Genomic DNA, 15,713 nt, shown 5'->3' with positions numbered 1-15,713 from the left:
AGAAAGAGTTTCTCCTTTTCATGGATTCCAAGAAAGTCATGGTTTTAAATGCCTTTGATCTGGCTTGGGTTGCATTCTCATCCTTGACCCATCACCAGAAGATGGAAAGTGGGACTGGCTAGATGTGGGCAGTAAACCCATCTTCGAGCTGGGTGGAACATGGGCTCATCCTTCTGCAACTGTTTGGACTGGAAGCAGGTGAGATGTAATTCCCAAAGGAAAACTGAGGCACTTGGGCCTCAGAACAGATGCTGGCTGGCAGAAAGCAACAGATTCTAAGTCAATGACAGCTCACTGCACAGCACAGAATCTGACACAAAAGGAAGAAAGGGGTTCACTCAGGGTCAGGGGCTGCAGCTACTCATCCAGTGCTCTTACTGTCCTCCCAAGACTGCAAGAAGTTCTTTCACTTACTGAAAATTCAGGATCGTTGGTGGTGGTCAACTCAAGTCTCTTTCCTTGGGCATCAGGTCCTCACATCTCAGAGGCTGGCCCAGAACAGCCCATGTGCCCTCAGAAGACACACAGACCTCATTCCTGCCCCTGAGAGGTGGGAGCCCTTGAGTTATGCCATCTCCATGGCCATATTAATTGCCCATCCCTGAAAAACAATACTGCTCCTTTTCCAGTTTCTTCTCTCTCCTTTACTAAGAGGAAGAAACCAAATGCTAGGGTGGTAAGGAAACTCTGGTGCAATGAAGTAATGGGAGGCTCAAGAATAATTCCAAGCCATGGAACCCATAATTGGCAGGCTTTCCAGAGGCCGCATGGATGCATATGGCTCTCCAAGACAATGCAGTGTCAATCTGAACCTTCCATTGGGAGGTCCAGTTGCCCCCATATCTTTGATTCTTAATGACTATGAATGTCAAAAGTTTCTAACGGGGGCTTCCCTGGTGGCGCAGTGGTTTAGAATCTGCCTGCCAATGCAGGGGACACGGGTTCGAGCCCTGGTCTGGGAAGATCCCACATGCCGCAGAGCAACTAGGCCCGTGAGCCACAACTACTGAGCCTGCGCGTCTGGAGCCTGTACTCCACAACAAGGGAGGCCGCGATAATGAGAGGCCCGTGCACCGCGATGAAGAGTGGCCCCCACTTGCCACAACTAGAGAAAGCCCTTGCACAGAAACGAAGACCCAACACAGCCATAAATAAATAAATAAATAAATAAAAATTAAATTAAAAAAAAAAAGTTTCTAACGACTGAAAGGACAAAGGATTGCAGGGCCATGGTCTGCTTTATGGTTGTTGTGTCAGGGACGCACTCCAATGTTTAGAGGGTTATTACTTCTCTTGGCAGCCTATGAGGCTGTGAGCAGGAGGCCTTTTTCTCAACCACATGCATGTTGGTAGTTGAAACTTCTCAAAGGAATGTCTACACTGACCAGGCAGTTCTTGAATTGCCCAGCATCCTGGTCAGCTCCGTAACTGTACATGAGGGCCTGACAATGCCCAGGCTGGACTGAGCTAGAGGAACACAGAGGCCTACCTGGATTGTCAGAGGTCAAGGGCTGTCCTGCCTGAGACGTGATCATCTATTCATGCCCACTCAGATGGGACAAAGGATGCCTCCAGTGCCAGGAGGGCCCCACCAGCCCTTAAGAAGGCAGCATCTGGGGGCTGGCAGGTCACTGCACCCAGTCCTGTATAAATCCACACGTGTCCACTGAGTGCCCTGCTGTCTGGGCTGTGCTGGAACCTGGGGCTGCCCAGGCAGAGTAGGGCCAGCATCACCCTTCCCAGGTGGGAGGGCAGAAGGAAACCATGCATGACTTCTGACACCCTCCCTAATCCTTGACAGAGGTTGAGTTGGATAAGAAACAGTCCGAGACAAGAACAGACAGTTCATTCTTCTCTCAGAGCCCAGGACTGGGGGAAGGGAGGCCAGAAAAACAGTTACTGACCTCAGCTCCCTGACTCCTGTTTGACCCTGGGCAAGTCCTATCCATTCTGGAGGCTTCAGAGAGAAGGAGAGGGGAAGGCAATGAGGGTCAACTGTGCTTAAACCTAACTCTAACCTTTACCCTAAGAACCCTAACCTCTAACCTTAACCCCCTAACAACCCTAGCCCCAGACCCTCACCCCTGACCCTTTAACCACAACCCTCTACCATAACTCTCCAACCATGACTCTCCAACAATGACCCATAACCCTAAACCGTGACCCCTGAACCCTCACACTGACTCAACCCCAGGCCTAAAGCCTGGCCTAGTGGGTACCGAGGGATGACTGTATGAACTCTCAAATAAACCAAGGAATTAAATCTTCCTGACCATGAATTTAGCAATGGTTTCTTAGATTTGACAGTAAAGCATAAGAAATGAAAGAAAAAAATAGATAAATTGGATTTCCTCAGAATTACAAACCTTTGTGCATCAAAAGAGGTTATCCAGAAAGTAAAAAGACAGCCCACAGAATGGAAGACAATACTGGCACATTATATATCTGATAAGACTCTTTACCTAGGATATACCCAGGGCTTTTACAACTCATCAACAAAAAGACCAACAATAAAATTTTTGAAACAGACAAATGGCTTGCATGGACTGCTCTTCAGGCAAGACATACAAATGGTCAATAAGGACAAGAAAAGATGTCAAACATCAGTAGTCATGATGAAAATGCAAATTAAAGCCACAGTGTGATGCCCCTTCACACACACTAGAATAAAAATAAATTTTAAAATAAATTTTAAAATATATAAATAAAAGTAACAAATGTTGGCAACAATGTAGAGAAATTGAAACCCTTAAAAGTTACTTGTGGAGATGTACAATGGTGCAGTCTATGTGTACAAAACTTTAGCATTTACTCAAAAATATAAAATATAATTACCATGTGGTTCAACAACTCCACTCCTAGATATATACCCAAAAAATGGAAAACAGGTGTTCAAACAAAACCTTGTACACCAATTATTCATAGCAGCACTGTTCACAATAGCTCAAGGTAGAAAAGATTTAAATGTCCATCAGCAGGTAAATGGATAAGCAAAATAAGGTAGATCCATAAGCTGCATTATTCTGTCATATAAAGGAATAAAGTAAAATGATACAGTCGCTGTAGAAAACTCTATGGTGGCTCCTCAAAAACATGGAAAATGTATGAGCCCTTGATTCCGCTCCAGGGTGTACACCCAAAATATTAGAAAGCAAGGACTGGAACAGATATTTGTACCCCATATTCATAGCAACATTATTCACAATAGCCAAAAGGTGGAAGCAACACAACACATCCTTCAACAGATGAATGGATAAGTACAGTGTAGTATATACACAATGGGATATGATTCAACCTTTAAAACTAAGGTAATTCTCACACATGCTACAATGTGGATGAACCTTGACGTCATTATGCTAAGTGAAACAAGCCAGACACAAAAAGGACACACGTTCTATGATTCCACTAGTATGAGGTATCCAGATAAGTCAAATTCAAAGACAAAGTAGAATAAGGTTGCCAGGGGTTGAGGTGAGTTAGTGTTTAATGGCTACGGTTTCACATGGGGAAAATAAAGTTCTGGAGAAGGATGGTGAGGATATTTTTACAACAATGTGAATGTAGTTAATGCCATAGAACTGTATACTTAAAAATGGTTTAAATGGGGCTTCCCTCGTGGTACAGTGGTTAAGAATCCACCTGCCAATGCAGGGGACATGGGTTCAAGCGCTGGTCCTGGAAGATCCCGCATGCCGCAGAGCAACTAAGCCCACGAGCCACAGCTACTGAGCCCTTGTGCCACAACTACTGAAGCCCATGCACCTAGAGCCCGTGCTCCACAACAAGAGAAGCCACTGCAATGAGAAGTCTGCACACGGCAACGAAGAGTAGCCCCCTCTCGCCGCAACTAGAGAAAGCCTGCACACAGCAACAAACACCCGACACAGCCACAAAATAAAAAATAAAATACATTTTTTCAAAAAGCTTTAAAAAAAATGGTTTAAATGGTAAATGTTATGTGTTTTTAATCACGATGGAAAAAATGAATGAAATAATGATCAATGTTACAATGTGGATAAACACTGAAAACATCCTAAGTGAAAGAAGCCACACAGAAAAACCACCCAGATCATGCTCATCTTGTACACTTTACATCCAGCAAGGTTTTTAAAGTGAGGAAAAGCCCCAGTGATGGTTCTAGGAAAAGAAAACTGTATTCGAATGGGAAAATACATTTCCACAAAGCTGGGGCAGCTGGTGAAAGTTGAAGCAGGTCTGTGGATAGGATTATAATGTGGAAACCATAATTATTCCTCATTTGGGGGTTATGTGCTGGTTCTCTGGGAGAGCGGTCCTCCCACTCTCACAGGGTAAAATAAACTGGAGTATTTTGTGAATGTGGAAAACTTGATACTGCTATTTAAAATATTTTATACACTTGAAATTTACTAGAAAATAAAGTACTTATCAAAACAACCATGTCATAGCACGCCAGAAATACAGACATCAAACTCTGTTAAAGAGGCCAAGCCCTACCCAGATCCAGCTCACCCGCAGTGGGGACGCCAATCACCCTTGTAGGAGTCCACATACTATGAGAAGCACCGTGGGAAGATTACATTGGGAGCCACTATGTCTTGGGTGCTGTGGGTGACGTGGATGTAGTTGAAACAGTGGGATTTCTGAATTCTAGTTTTCCACATTCAACCACCAAAAAACTGTTACAACTAAAAAATGAATTCAGTAAAGCTGCAGGATACAAGAAAAGAAAAATCAATGCACAAAAATCATTTGTGATTCTACACACTGATAATGAACCATCAGAAAAAGAATTTAAAAAAAAAATCCCACTTACAATTGTATCCAAAAAGATAACCAGGAGTAAATTTAACCAAAGACGTGAAGGACCTGCACACTGAAAACTGGAAGACACTGATAAAGGAAACCGAACAGACAAAAATAAATGGAAAGATACCCCGTGCTCATGGGTAAAAAGAATAGTGTGAAAATATGCATTCTAAGGTGGGACTTCCCTGGCCGTCCAGGGGTTGGGACTCTGCGCTCCCACTGCAGGGGGCACGGGTTCGATCCCTGGCTGGGGAACTAAGATCCCGCATCCTGCATGCCACATGGTGTGGCCCGAAATTTTTTTTTAATTAAAAAAAAATATGCCGGGCTTCCCTGGTGGCGCAGTGGTTGAGAGTCTGCCTGCTGGTGCAGGGGACACGGGTTCGAGCCCTGGTCTGGGGGGATCCCACATGCCGTGGAGCAACTAGGCCCGTGAACCACAATTACTGAGCCTGCGTGTCTGGAGCCTGTGCTCCGCAACAAGAGAGGCCACGATGGTGAAGAGGCCCGTGCACCGCGATGAAGGGTGGCCCCCGCTTGCCGCAACTGGAGAGAGCCCTCGCACAGAAACGAGGACCCAACACAGCCATAAATAAATTTAAAAAAAAAATTTAAAAAAAAATATGCTTCCTAGCCAAATTAATGTACACATTCAATGCAATCCCTACCAAAAGTGCAATGACATTTTCCGTAGAAACAGAACAAACAATCTTAAGATGTGTGTGGAACCACAAAGGACCCAGAAGAGCTATAGCGACCCTGAGGAAGGAGAACGGGCTGGAGGCATCTCGCTCCCTGACTTCACACTTCATTACGAAGCTACAGTCCCAAGAAAGTGTGGAATTGGCACAACAACAGGCTCACAGACCAGAGGAACAGAGCAGAGAGCTCAGGAATCAACCTACAGGTATGTGATCAGTTAATTCACAAGAAAGGAGCCAAGAACATACACCAGGGAAAGGACAGTCCCCTCAATAAACGGCGCTGGGAAACCGGACGCCACACGCAAAAGAACAACACTGCACTCTGTCTACACCACACACAAAAGGGGCCAAAAACCCAGTTTTCCACATCAAGCCCCTCCTCTCCTGGCTCCTCTGAAGACAGACACCCTCGGCGGTCAGCCACGTACAGGAAGCTTCTGCCCACTTTTCCTCACCTTTTCCCTCAGCGGCGTCACTTCCCGGCAGGTCCTGAGGAGACCAGGCTCCTGTCAGCATGAACTGGATCCCACAGTGTCCCAAAGCTGAAGCCCCAGGGGGTCCTGAGGAGACCCGGCTTCCGTTAGTGTGGACTCGACCCCGGCTTGTCCCGAAGCCCGGCCATCAGTGTGGACTCAGCCCCGCGTGTCCCAGAAGCCAAAGCCCCAGCGGGTCCTGAGGAGACAGGGCTCCTCTCAGCGTGAACGTGAACAGCATGATCTGAACAGACATCCCACCAAAAAAGATATACAGAGAGTAAAAGTCATACAGAAACAAGCTCAACATCATATACCATTAGGGAATTACAAATTAAAATCGTGAGATATCACAGCACACCTATTAGCACTGCTAAGCTCCAAAAATATGACAATACCAATGGCTAGAGGGTGAGGAACAAAAGGAGCTCTCCCTCATAGCTGGGGGGAGGCATGTGCAGCCACTTTGTAAGACAATTTGGCAGTTTTTTCCAAAGCTAAACAAGTCTCACGTTGGGATCCAACAATCATGCTTCCAGCATTTAGGCAACTGCTTTGAAAATCTATGTCCAAATGCAAATGAGGATGCAATTATGCACAACAGCACTTTTATAATGGCTAAAAACTTGAAGAAATCAGGATATCCTTCAAAAGATGAATGCATAAGCAAATTGGGGTATATCCATGTCAAGGCAAGTAGAATATGCCACCCCAAAATATGTCTCTCTGGCATAAGGATTATTGGTCTGCTTTAAAAAAAAAAAAAAAAAAAAAAAAGGGCCTCCCTGGCGGCTCAGTGGTTAAGAGTCTGCCTGCCAATGCAGGGAACACGGGTTCGAGCCCTGGTCCAGGAAGATCCCACATGCCGCGGAGCAACTAAGCCCGTGCGCCACAACTACTGAGCCTGCGCTCTAGAGCCCGCGAGCCACAACTACTGAGCCCGTGTGCCACAACTACTGAAGCCTGCACACCTAGAGCCTGTGCTCCATGACAAGAAAGGCCACCACAACGAGAAGCCTGCGCACCACAATGAAGAGTAGCCCCTGCTCGCCACAACCAGAGAAAAGCCTGCATGCAGCAACGAAGACCCAATGCAGCCAAAAATAAAATAATAAATTTATTCAAAAAAAAAATCTCAGAAAACTGAGATTGCTGTTTTATGAAGGACATTTACAATAGAGAAGTCTCCATTTATAAGGGTATGTCCCTCTTTGCACCAAAAATAGAAGGATAATTAAATCTTAAGTAACTCTTTTCACTGGAGAAGTTCTGACTTAAATGTGCAAACACTCATACCCTTGTTTACTGTGCTTTGCAGGATAACCTGCCAAAACTGGCCTTCCCCCCCTTCCCCAGCACCTTTCTTCTGCTTTTAGCTGAAGACGGTATTTAAGGGGATGGTTTTGGTCATTTCAGGGAGTGACTCAGTTTTCCTTGCTATCCCCCCTGTATTCAGAAGGTATACATGTAATTAAACTTCTGCTTTTCTCCTGGTAATCTGTCTTTTATTTCAGGGGCAGGGGGGCCTCAACCAAGAACCTAGAAAAGTAGAGGAAAATTGTCTTTCCGCCCATACACATGCAGTGGAATACTACTCAGCAGGAAGGAATGCACCATCAGCCTATGGAAAGACATGGATAAATCCTCAGTATATACTGCTACGTGAAAGCATCCAGGCTGAGGAGGCTGCACACAGTATGACTCCATTGGTGACATTCTGGGAAAGGCAAAGCTACACAGATGATAAGCAGATGATGCGGTGGGGGGTTTGAAGTGTTCCATGTGACACTCTAGGATGGATACCTGTCACTATGCATTTGTCTAAGCCCACAGATGTCTGTAGCCCAAGGGACCAATCATAATCTATTCAAATTTAGTTATTTGGGATGTAGGAGTGTTGCAGGATGGAATACATAATGTGACAGAATCTAACTGTATTAGAAATATATGGAAACAACTCACTGTAGGGGATGGGGTAAAAGGTGCTGACCTAAGTTACCTTTGGAAATGAATGGAATCTGTAGACTAAAGGCAAACTGGACCGTACATATACAGTGGGCTTTATTTTACGAAGTTCTTTCCAGGGTGTAGTAGCTAACAATTCTGAAACCTCTGCACATGTAACCTGGAAAGGAGCAATGCATACATAAACGGCAGATGGTGGGAGCCAGGCTCCTTGCTGTGGGAGTGGGAAGTTACAGATAAGCAAGGGGAGAGCCTCTGCCCTCGTAATCCTGGATCTGGTCTTCCTGGGAGGATGTTGGCTGGCCGGGGGAAACACACAGATCTTCATGCTGGGAAGACCCTGTAGACATAGGAACTTCACGCCCCATCTTTCCACCCATACCTGCTGGAAACACTCAGCCCTCCATCATCAGTCAATTGCAGCGTTTAAGACATTCTCGCCCCCAGGCAGATAAAGGAGCATGAGGGTCTTGCTTACCCCTAAGCTGTCCCAGAATCCAGGCCCTGGGGGTGGAGCCAGGTTGGGGGTTCCTGGGCCTCTGACCAGCAGGTGAGAGGAAGGAGGAAGACCAGTCCTGAGGACAGAGGTTCCCTCAAGTCTGTGAGCCCAGGAGCCCCGATGGGATTCATTCCCAGTGCGGACATGGGCGGGGTCTGCAGTGGTTCTGTGCTCCCCCTGGACCCCTTTGATGAAGCCATGGCAGCACTGGCCCCAGACGTCTCCTGGCAGCGTCTCAAACTCTGACACAGTGGTTTTACAAAGGAACAAGAGAATGGAGCTGAGCCCCTGACGGCCACTCTTTTCTGGCTCTGAGTTGCTTCCAACAGGACCGCAGTCACCTGCACGTAGTCTGCTGTGACCTACCTGCCCCCATTGTCCTTTCCTCTCCCTCCCTGCAATGATTCCCGTGACATTTCCAGCCTGGACCCCTCTCCCAGGCCAGACGCCTCTGTCCAGTCACTGCACCCCCATCTCACCTTGGGGGCTAACAGGGCCCTCAGGGGACTGGGATCCTGCAACTCCCCACACCCAGGATCAATCCCACCTTCCCTGGTTGTTGAGCTCACGCACCGGGTGTAGCCGAGCAGGACCCTATGGGGCCTTCCCAGGACAGAGCCCTCCCCCACATCCTCTGCTGTAGCTCCTCTCTGAAGTACCTGGATAACAGCATCTGATGCACGCTTCCTGAGTTGTTTTACAGATGCTGAAACCACCACCAAACGGAAGAAATTAACTACCTGATGATCTTGAACAGGTAGCCCCGGAACTTCTGGTGCCTAAGAATTTAGAGTGTTAACCGTCTGTTACCTCACCATCAACCAGAGAACTGTGCACCAGCTGATCCCATACCCTGTGACACCGCCCCCCCCTTCAACTGGCCTTTAACATTGCTGTGCTGAAATCCTTCAGGGAGTTCGGGAATATAGAGCACAAGCCGCCTGTTCTCCTTGTATTGGCACTTTTACAGTTAAAGCTGCACTTTCCTTCACCACACCCGGTGTCAGTAGACTGGCTTTACTGCACTCGGGCAAGCGGACCCAAGTTTGGTTCGGTAACACTGGGGTCTCCCAGGCTCCCACTCTCCTTGTGCCCCACTGACTGTCATCTGCTCCTCCAGAGTCTTGTTGCAGCAAAAACAGAAATGAAGTTCTCCCTCCCCTGAGAACAAGGAAGACAAAGGGAACAGCGAACAGGCTAGAGAAGAAACATAACCTGGCCTGAAAGAGTTCATCACTCCTTGTTTTACTTTGTCACTAATTTGTAGTAACTAGATTTGTACTTTACAAAGCTAACCTCACTCCTTGACACTATGTAATTTACCTCTGGCACCCATCACCCCTAACTCTGTGTGAGTTACATCCCCTGCCTCATACTCCCTAACCTTATTATGTCCAGCACTTACATTCTATATGCCCCTCATAACAAATCACCCCCTATAGTCTTTGCATTTCAGAAACAAGGTCACCGGCCGATAAACCAGAGGCAAATGGACGCAATTACCAGACTGCTGGACCCCAATTACCGGGCGGCCTGATGCCAACTATGACTGTTTTGAAATAATGCAAAGAAAGGGAGGAATGCAAGACCTTCACTACTTTGATCCTCATCCTATAACCCGGACTGCGAGAGCCCCACGTATAAAACCTTCCCTGATTCTCAAGGAGGATGGGCCCAGTTCTTGAGGCGCTAGCCGGCTGTGTCTTCCCTTCTGCCTGGCAGAAAAATAAAGCCATCTCTCTCTTCCTCCAAAATCTCTGTCTCCGTATTTCTGTTCGGCCTCGTTGCACAGGGAAGCCAAGATTTCGACAACGGTCTGTGGCCAGTTTCCACACTAATTCACCTCTACGCCCACAGCGCTGGCCCAAGCCCGATCTTGTGCCTGGTTCCTCCATCAGGCCCTGGCAAAACTCCCTGCCCGCACCGTGCACCTCACATCCCACCCCAACGTGGTCTTTCTGAAGCATAAACGAGACTGTGACTCTCCCCCACCTGTAATCCCCCAAAAGTTTCCCCACTTTCGCTAGGGTATCCGCTGGGAGAGACATCTGCCAAGGCCCTGAGAGTCCCCGGCACCCCCACGAGGCTGCTGGCTCCTGGGTTCCCTGACAATGAGCACCTCAGCCGGCCAGGAGACACGGCAGGAAACCCCAGAACTGCTCACCTCAGGAGGGGACTGGCACGGCCACGGCCTGATCAGAGAGAGCAGAGAAGGTCTCCCCAGCTGGGACACAGACTCTGCACGAGTGGCCTCTCCGTGAGCCACTACATCACCTCGTGTGACTTGAGGGAAGGAAGGACCGAGGCATACTTGGCTCCTAAGGAGGATGGGATAGGCTCAGTCATGTCCCTCCAAATTCACATGCTGAATCCCTAACCCCCAGGACCCCAGGATGTAGCTGTATTTGGAGATGGGATTTTTAAAGAGGCGATCAAGGTAAAAATGAGGTCACTAGGGTGGATCCTAATCCAATAGGATTGAGGTCCTACAAGAAGAGATTAGGACACAGATAGGCAAAGGGGGAGACCACGTGAGGACCTGGGGAGAAGATGGCTGTCTAAGCACCAAGGAGAGAGGCCTCAGGAGAAGCCAGCCTGCACACACCTTGATCTCGGACAGCATCCAGGACTGGGAGATGATAGGTCTGTTATTCAAGCTGCCCAGTCTGTGGTATTTGTTACGGCGGTCCTGAGCAGACTCACACGCAGGGTAACTCAGGGCTCAGACTGGACAGAGCCCACTCTCCATCCCCCTGTACGGGAGTTACAGGATCCTCAGGAACTGAGGAGGGGGTCCCTGAGGAGAGGCACAAGATAGAAGATGCCAGGCATTAACACGACTGCATTCGTGTTAAACGTGCCTGAAGTCCATTCAAACAAGATGGTCTTGTCCTGTATGTACATCGGCACCTTCAGTCTGAACTGAGATCTTTGGCTTCACCACCTCCACTGAGAGCATTAGCTTCACCTGCTGTGGACCGTCTCCTATAGGATTTCCAGAACCACAAAGCATCGACGCTTCACAGGACCCAGAGTCTGTGCGCTACCGTCCAGGTGACCCTCACAGCATAGCCACACAGCTGCCCAAAAGATCCCATTTCCCTTTTTCCTGTTCACAGCTACCCTGCACCTCCCAGCCTTCCCACCCCTTACAGCTGGGGCACAGTGTCTCGTGTTACCAAGGGGGAGAGGTGGAGGTGGTGAGGGCCTTGGCCAGACTGCATCCTAGGACGGAGGGCATGATGCCCACCTGGTCACCCCACCCTGCTGGTTGGAGCCCTCACCTGGAAGCAGGGAGGAGAAACAAGGTGGACAGAGCCTGGGCCCTGCCACCCACCTGCCCTGGACTCTCACATGAAAGGGACAGAGACATCTTGAGCTTCAGCCCATTTTGGGGGGGACACTTTGTTCCAGTAACAAACCTTTGCCCTAAAAGCCAAGGTGCTTTACAAACCCCTCCCCAGCTGTCACAGAAAGTCAGACTTAACTTCATCACACTTTTCTCAAACGCCAGCTCATGCTGAGACCACCACTCAGCCTTAGAGTCAGCATTGGGCCCCCAGAAACCCTAAATCAGTGGCTGGACACCACAACGTTGAGGGGTCAAGTAGGAAGCCCATCCCTAAAGGTGCGGGTTGCACACGGCCTCCCGAGGTTCTTACACCGGTACATGTTGGGGGTATTTCAATCCTGACTGAGGACATTTAATGTCACCATTCATGTTGCTAATTAAGAACCCACTAGTTAGAGGAAAACCTATCAAGATAATTGCTACACTGATGGAAATTTCTGAAGTTGGTCGGAGGCGGGGCGTTTTCTCACATGCTGCCAGCAGCCCCCCACAAGGGGCATCCTCATTGGAAAGCGGCTTGGGCCGTTCGGAGGCGTCTCTTTGTAAACGTTAGCTGACCTCCAAGCCAGCTGCTCCTGAACTTTACCCACCCTTCCCAGGAAAGCCGCCTGAATATGTGCAAGGACCTCACAGGCTGGAGGAAAGGGCTTGCAGCCACCCCAGCGACAGCACACGTGCTACGTGGGCTCCTGCACGTCACACAGGACGGTCCTGGCCCTGGCTGCTCTTCTGGAAGCTTTCCATTCCCCTACCCGAGTTACCCGTCCTGTCCTGGCCCCCACTGCCCTTTTCTTGCTTCCTCACCTCTGCCCGGGGAGAACTTCCAGCAGAGCCTCACTCAGACCGGGCCACCCTCACGGCCGTGACCCCTCACTCCCTCCCACCAGCCCAGCCCCGAGACTGCTGACGGGGCAGAGAATACGGCGTCAGGCACAGCTGCAGGGGCTCTTGCTGCCGGGAGGGGTGTTTCTATTGACCTCAGCCCAGGCACAGCTGGGGAGGGCTGGCCGGCCGGGTCAGGCTGCCCAAGTCAGCCAATCCTCGCCCCTCAGGGGCTCATAATTGCAGAAAACGGGCCTTGTTGTGCCGGCCAGGCCCAAGGAACAGGTGTGGGGTCCTGAGGGTCAGGATTGACATGGGGCTACAACTCTGGCTGATTTTCTAATCATTTTAACTGGCTCATGAGTAGGAAACAACTCCAAGAAGACCCTCTCCTAATGAGAGGAACCCAGGAGTCAGGGAGAGGAGGGGTGGTGGGTGGAGACAGAGGCCTGGTGCTGGGCTGCAGTGGAAGCCCCTGGAAGACCAGGCGGACAGAGGCCGCACAGAGTGAAGCCCAGGGTCACAGACCTGTCGGAGTTGCTGTTTGTTAGTTCAGGTCCTGCTCTGAGGTGCTCTGGGTCAGCTCTGACCAACAGGTGGGCTGGGGTGCTCTGCAACGAGGGCCACGTGCACGGTTCCTGTGTGCCCAGCCCTGCCGGGTGCCTGCCCAGGTGAGCTCCATACCCTGGGAGGGGCCTGCCTACGGGAGCCCCGTAGGCTGCTGGGTGCCTGCCCAGGTGAGCTCCATACCCTGGGAGGGGCCTGCCCACGAGAGCCCCGGGGGCTGCCGGGTGCCTGCCCAGGTGAGCGCCGTATCCTGGGAGGGGTCTGCCCACGAGAGCCCCGTGGGCTGCTGGGTGCCTGCCCAGGTGAGCTCCATAACCTGGGAGGGGCCTGACCACGAGAGCCCTGGGGGCTGCTGGGTGCCTGCCCAGGTGAGCTCCATACCCTGGGAGGGGCCTGCCCATGAGAGCCCCGGGGGCTGCTGTGTGCCTGCTCAGGTGAGCTCCATATCCTGGGAGGGGCCTGCCCACGAGAGCCCCGGGGGCTGCTGGGTGCCTGCCCAGGTGAGCTCCATACCCTGGGAGGGGTCTGCCCACAAGAGCCCCGGGGGCTGCTGGGTGCCTGCCCAGGTGAGCGCCGTATCCTGGGAGGGGCCTGCCCACGAGAGCCCCGGGGGCTGCTGGGTGCCTGCCCAGGTGAGCTCCATACCCTGGGAGGGGTCTGCCCACGAGAGCCCCGGGGGCTGCTGGGAGGAGCACGTGAATGAGCCTCCTCTCTATGCAGCCAGCACAGAGTTGCTCAGCGACTTCCCTGTGGGCGATGCTGCGGTGAGATGAGAACCAGGAGCTACTGCGGGCCCCCTGAACCCCCATCTAGGTCCAGCCACAGTGACGAGGTCAGCAGGCGGTTGCTGGCTGCTGTGCTGCGTGAGGGAGGCCCCACCAGTACCTCTTGTTTCTTCTACCTGACACCACGGAGGCCGCCCCAGGACAGAGTGGACAGCCTGCACAGGATGAGTGGGAGCTCCTGGTGACCCTCAGGGGACGTGAGAGGGACGGACCAGGCAGGAGGGGAGTGGGCACCCAGGCAGAGCCATGGGGCTTGGGGCCCAAGGGGGCACTTCTGGGTCTCAGCTGGGAGTGGACGGGCAGGTGGTAAGTATCACCCAGGAAAGCTGGTCTGGTGACGTGAGTCTGAACACGCTTCAGGGTGATATAAACTTCCCGGGTGACCCCAAAAACAGGATTGTGAGATGAATCCCATGAAAGGAAGGTTTTGTAACAGGAATCTTGCTGAAGGGAAGGCTTGCAAAGTGAATCCGCCTAAGAGGAGGCCCTGTGAGCCAGTCCCCGCAGAGGGGGGACGTGGAACCTGCTGGGTGCACTCATTCACCCTGGGCAGGCAATGGGCACAGACCCCACTTCCTGCTCCCACATCTGTGATTCTGTGTAGGTTACTAGGCTTCTTGGAGTCTCAACTTCCCAGTCTGTTCATCGGGTGACAGTAGCATGGATTGACTAGTAATTTGCTCAGAACAGGGTAGAAAGGGGTCCCATGGAAACTCCACAGAACACCATCACTATGGGAATCACAGGCCCTGTTTCCCGCAGGACTGTCTTCAGGATCAGGAGAGCAAATCTGAGCAGACTTGCAGCAGAGCCCAGGGATGGGCTCAGTTTGGTGGGTCCTCCTGTTTCCTGAACCTCAGAGAAGGGAGGCTCCAGTGGGTAGTGGCATGTTTACCCCAAACCTGGGAGCATCTGGAACTCAAGTCCCAGCAGCCGCTGAGCCCTATCAGCCCAGTATCTGGGGCCCCAGGAGGTAGGCGGGAAGCCTGGAGGGCTCAGGCAGGAAGCACTGGCGTGGTCATCACCCGTGCGGAAGCTTCCGAGCCAGTGTCCAGTGGGAGCTCTTGCCCTGCCCATGAGTTTCAAATCCACAGCACAGATCAGCTGCTAGCGGCTCAGTTTGTTCTCTAGACACAAAGCAAAGTCCTCAGACCAAGTATATCCATGGCCTGTGAAAAGACACGTCTGGTCTGGCACCAGGAGCTGCCTCTGGGTCCCTCCTGATTGGACGCCCAGCAGCCAGTGTCACCACGTCATGAGCGTCAGGTGGTGTCGGGCGTGGGGGGACGAGAGCACACGATCCAGGCCCACAGGGGACCATGCTGTCCACGGAACCAGTGTTGTGGCTATAGGTGTGCCCTCCACCACCCCACAGGCAGAGACCACCATCCCCTTACACGTTGTTACCAAATTAAGTCATATAAACCCTACTCGGGCCCTAGCCTGGCTGAGAATCACTGCCTGGACAGGGAACGTTTCCTTTTTCCATTCTGATTCAAATAGGTGAATAACGAAACCAAAGCTGAGACGCACAGAGCACAGGCTTTATTCAGTGGCCAAAGAATGGAGAAGAGGGAACTAAGTTCACAAGTAAACTTCTCGCCCACCTGGAGAGAGTGATTTAATTTTAAAGAGTAAAGACACAATCAGCTCAGTAATTGGCCACGGGGGCTGGAGGGGCCAAGGCTAACCTGAGCTGGAGGAACGTGGGTGCCTGCCTGGACGCTCAGAGGGCAAGGGCTGTTCTGAGACCTGCTT

The sequence above is a fragment of the Balaenoptera ricei genome (genome assembly GCF_028023285.1).
Source record: "Balaenoptera ricei isolate mBalRic1 chromosome 2 unlocalized genomic scaffold, mBalRic1.hap2 SUPER_2_unloc_1, whole genome shotgun sequence".
NCBI lineage: Eukaryota > Metazoa > Chordata > Mammalia > Artiodactyla > Balaenopteridae > Balaenoptera > Balaenoptera ricei.
This window is presented reverse-complemented; position numbering follows the sequence as displayed.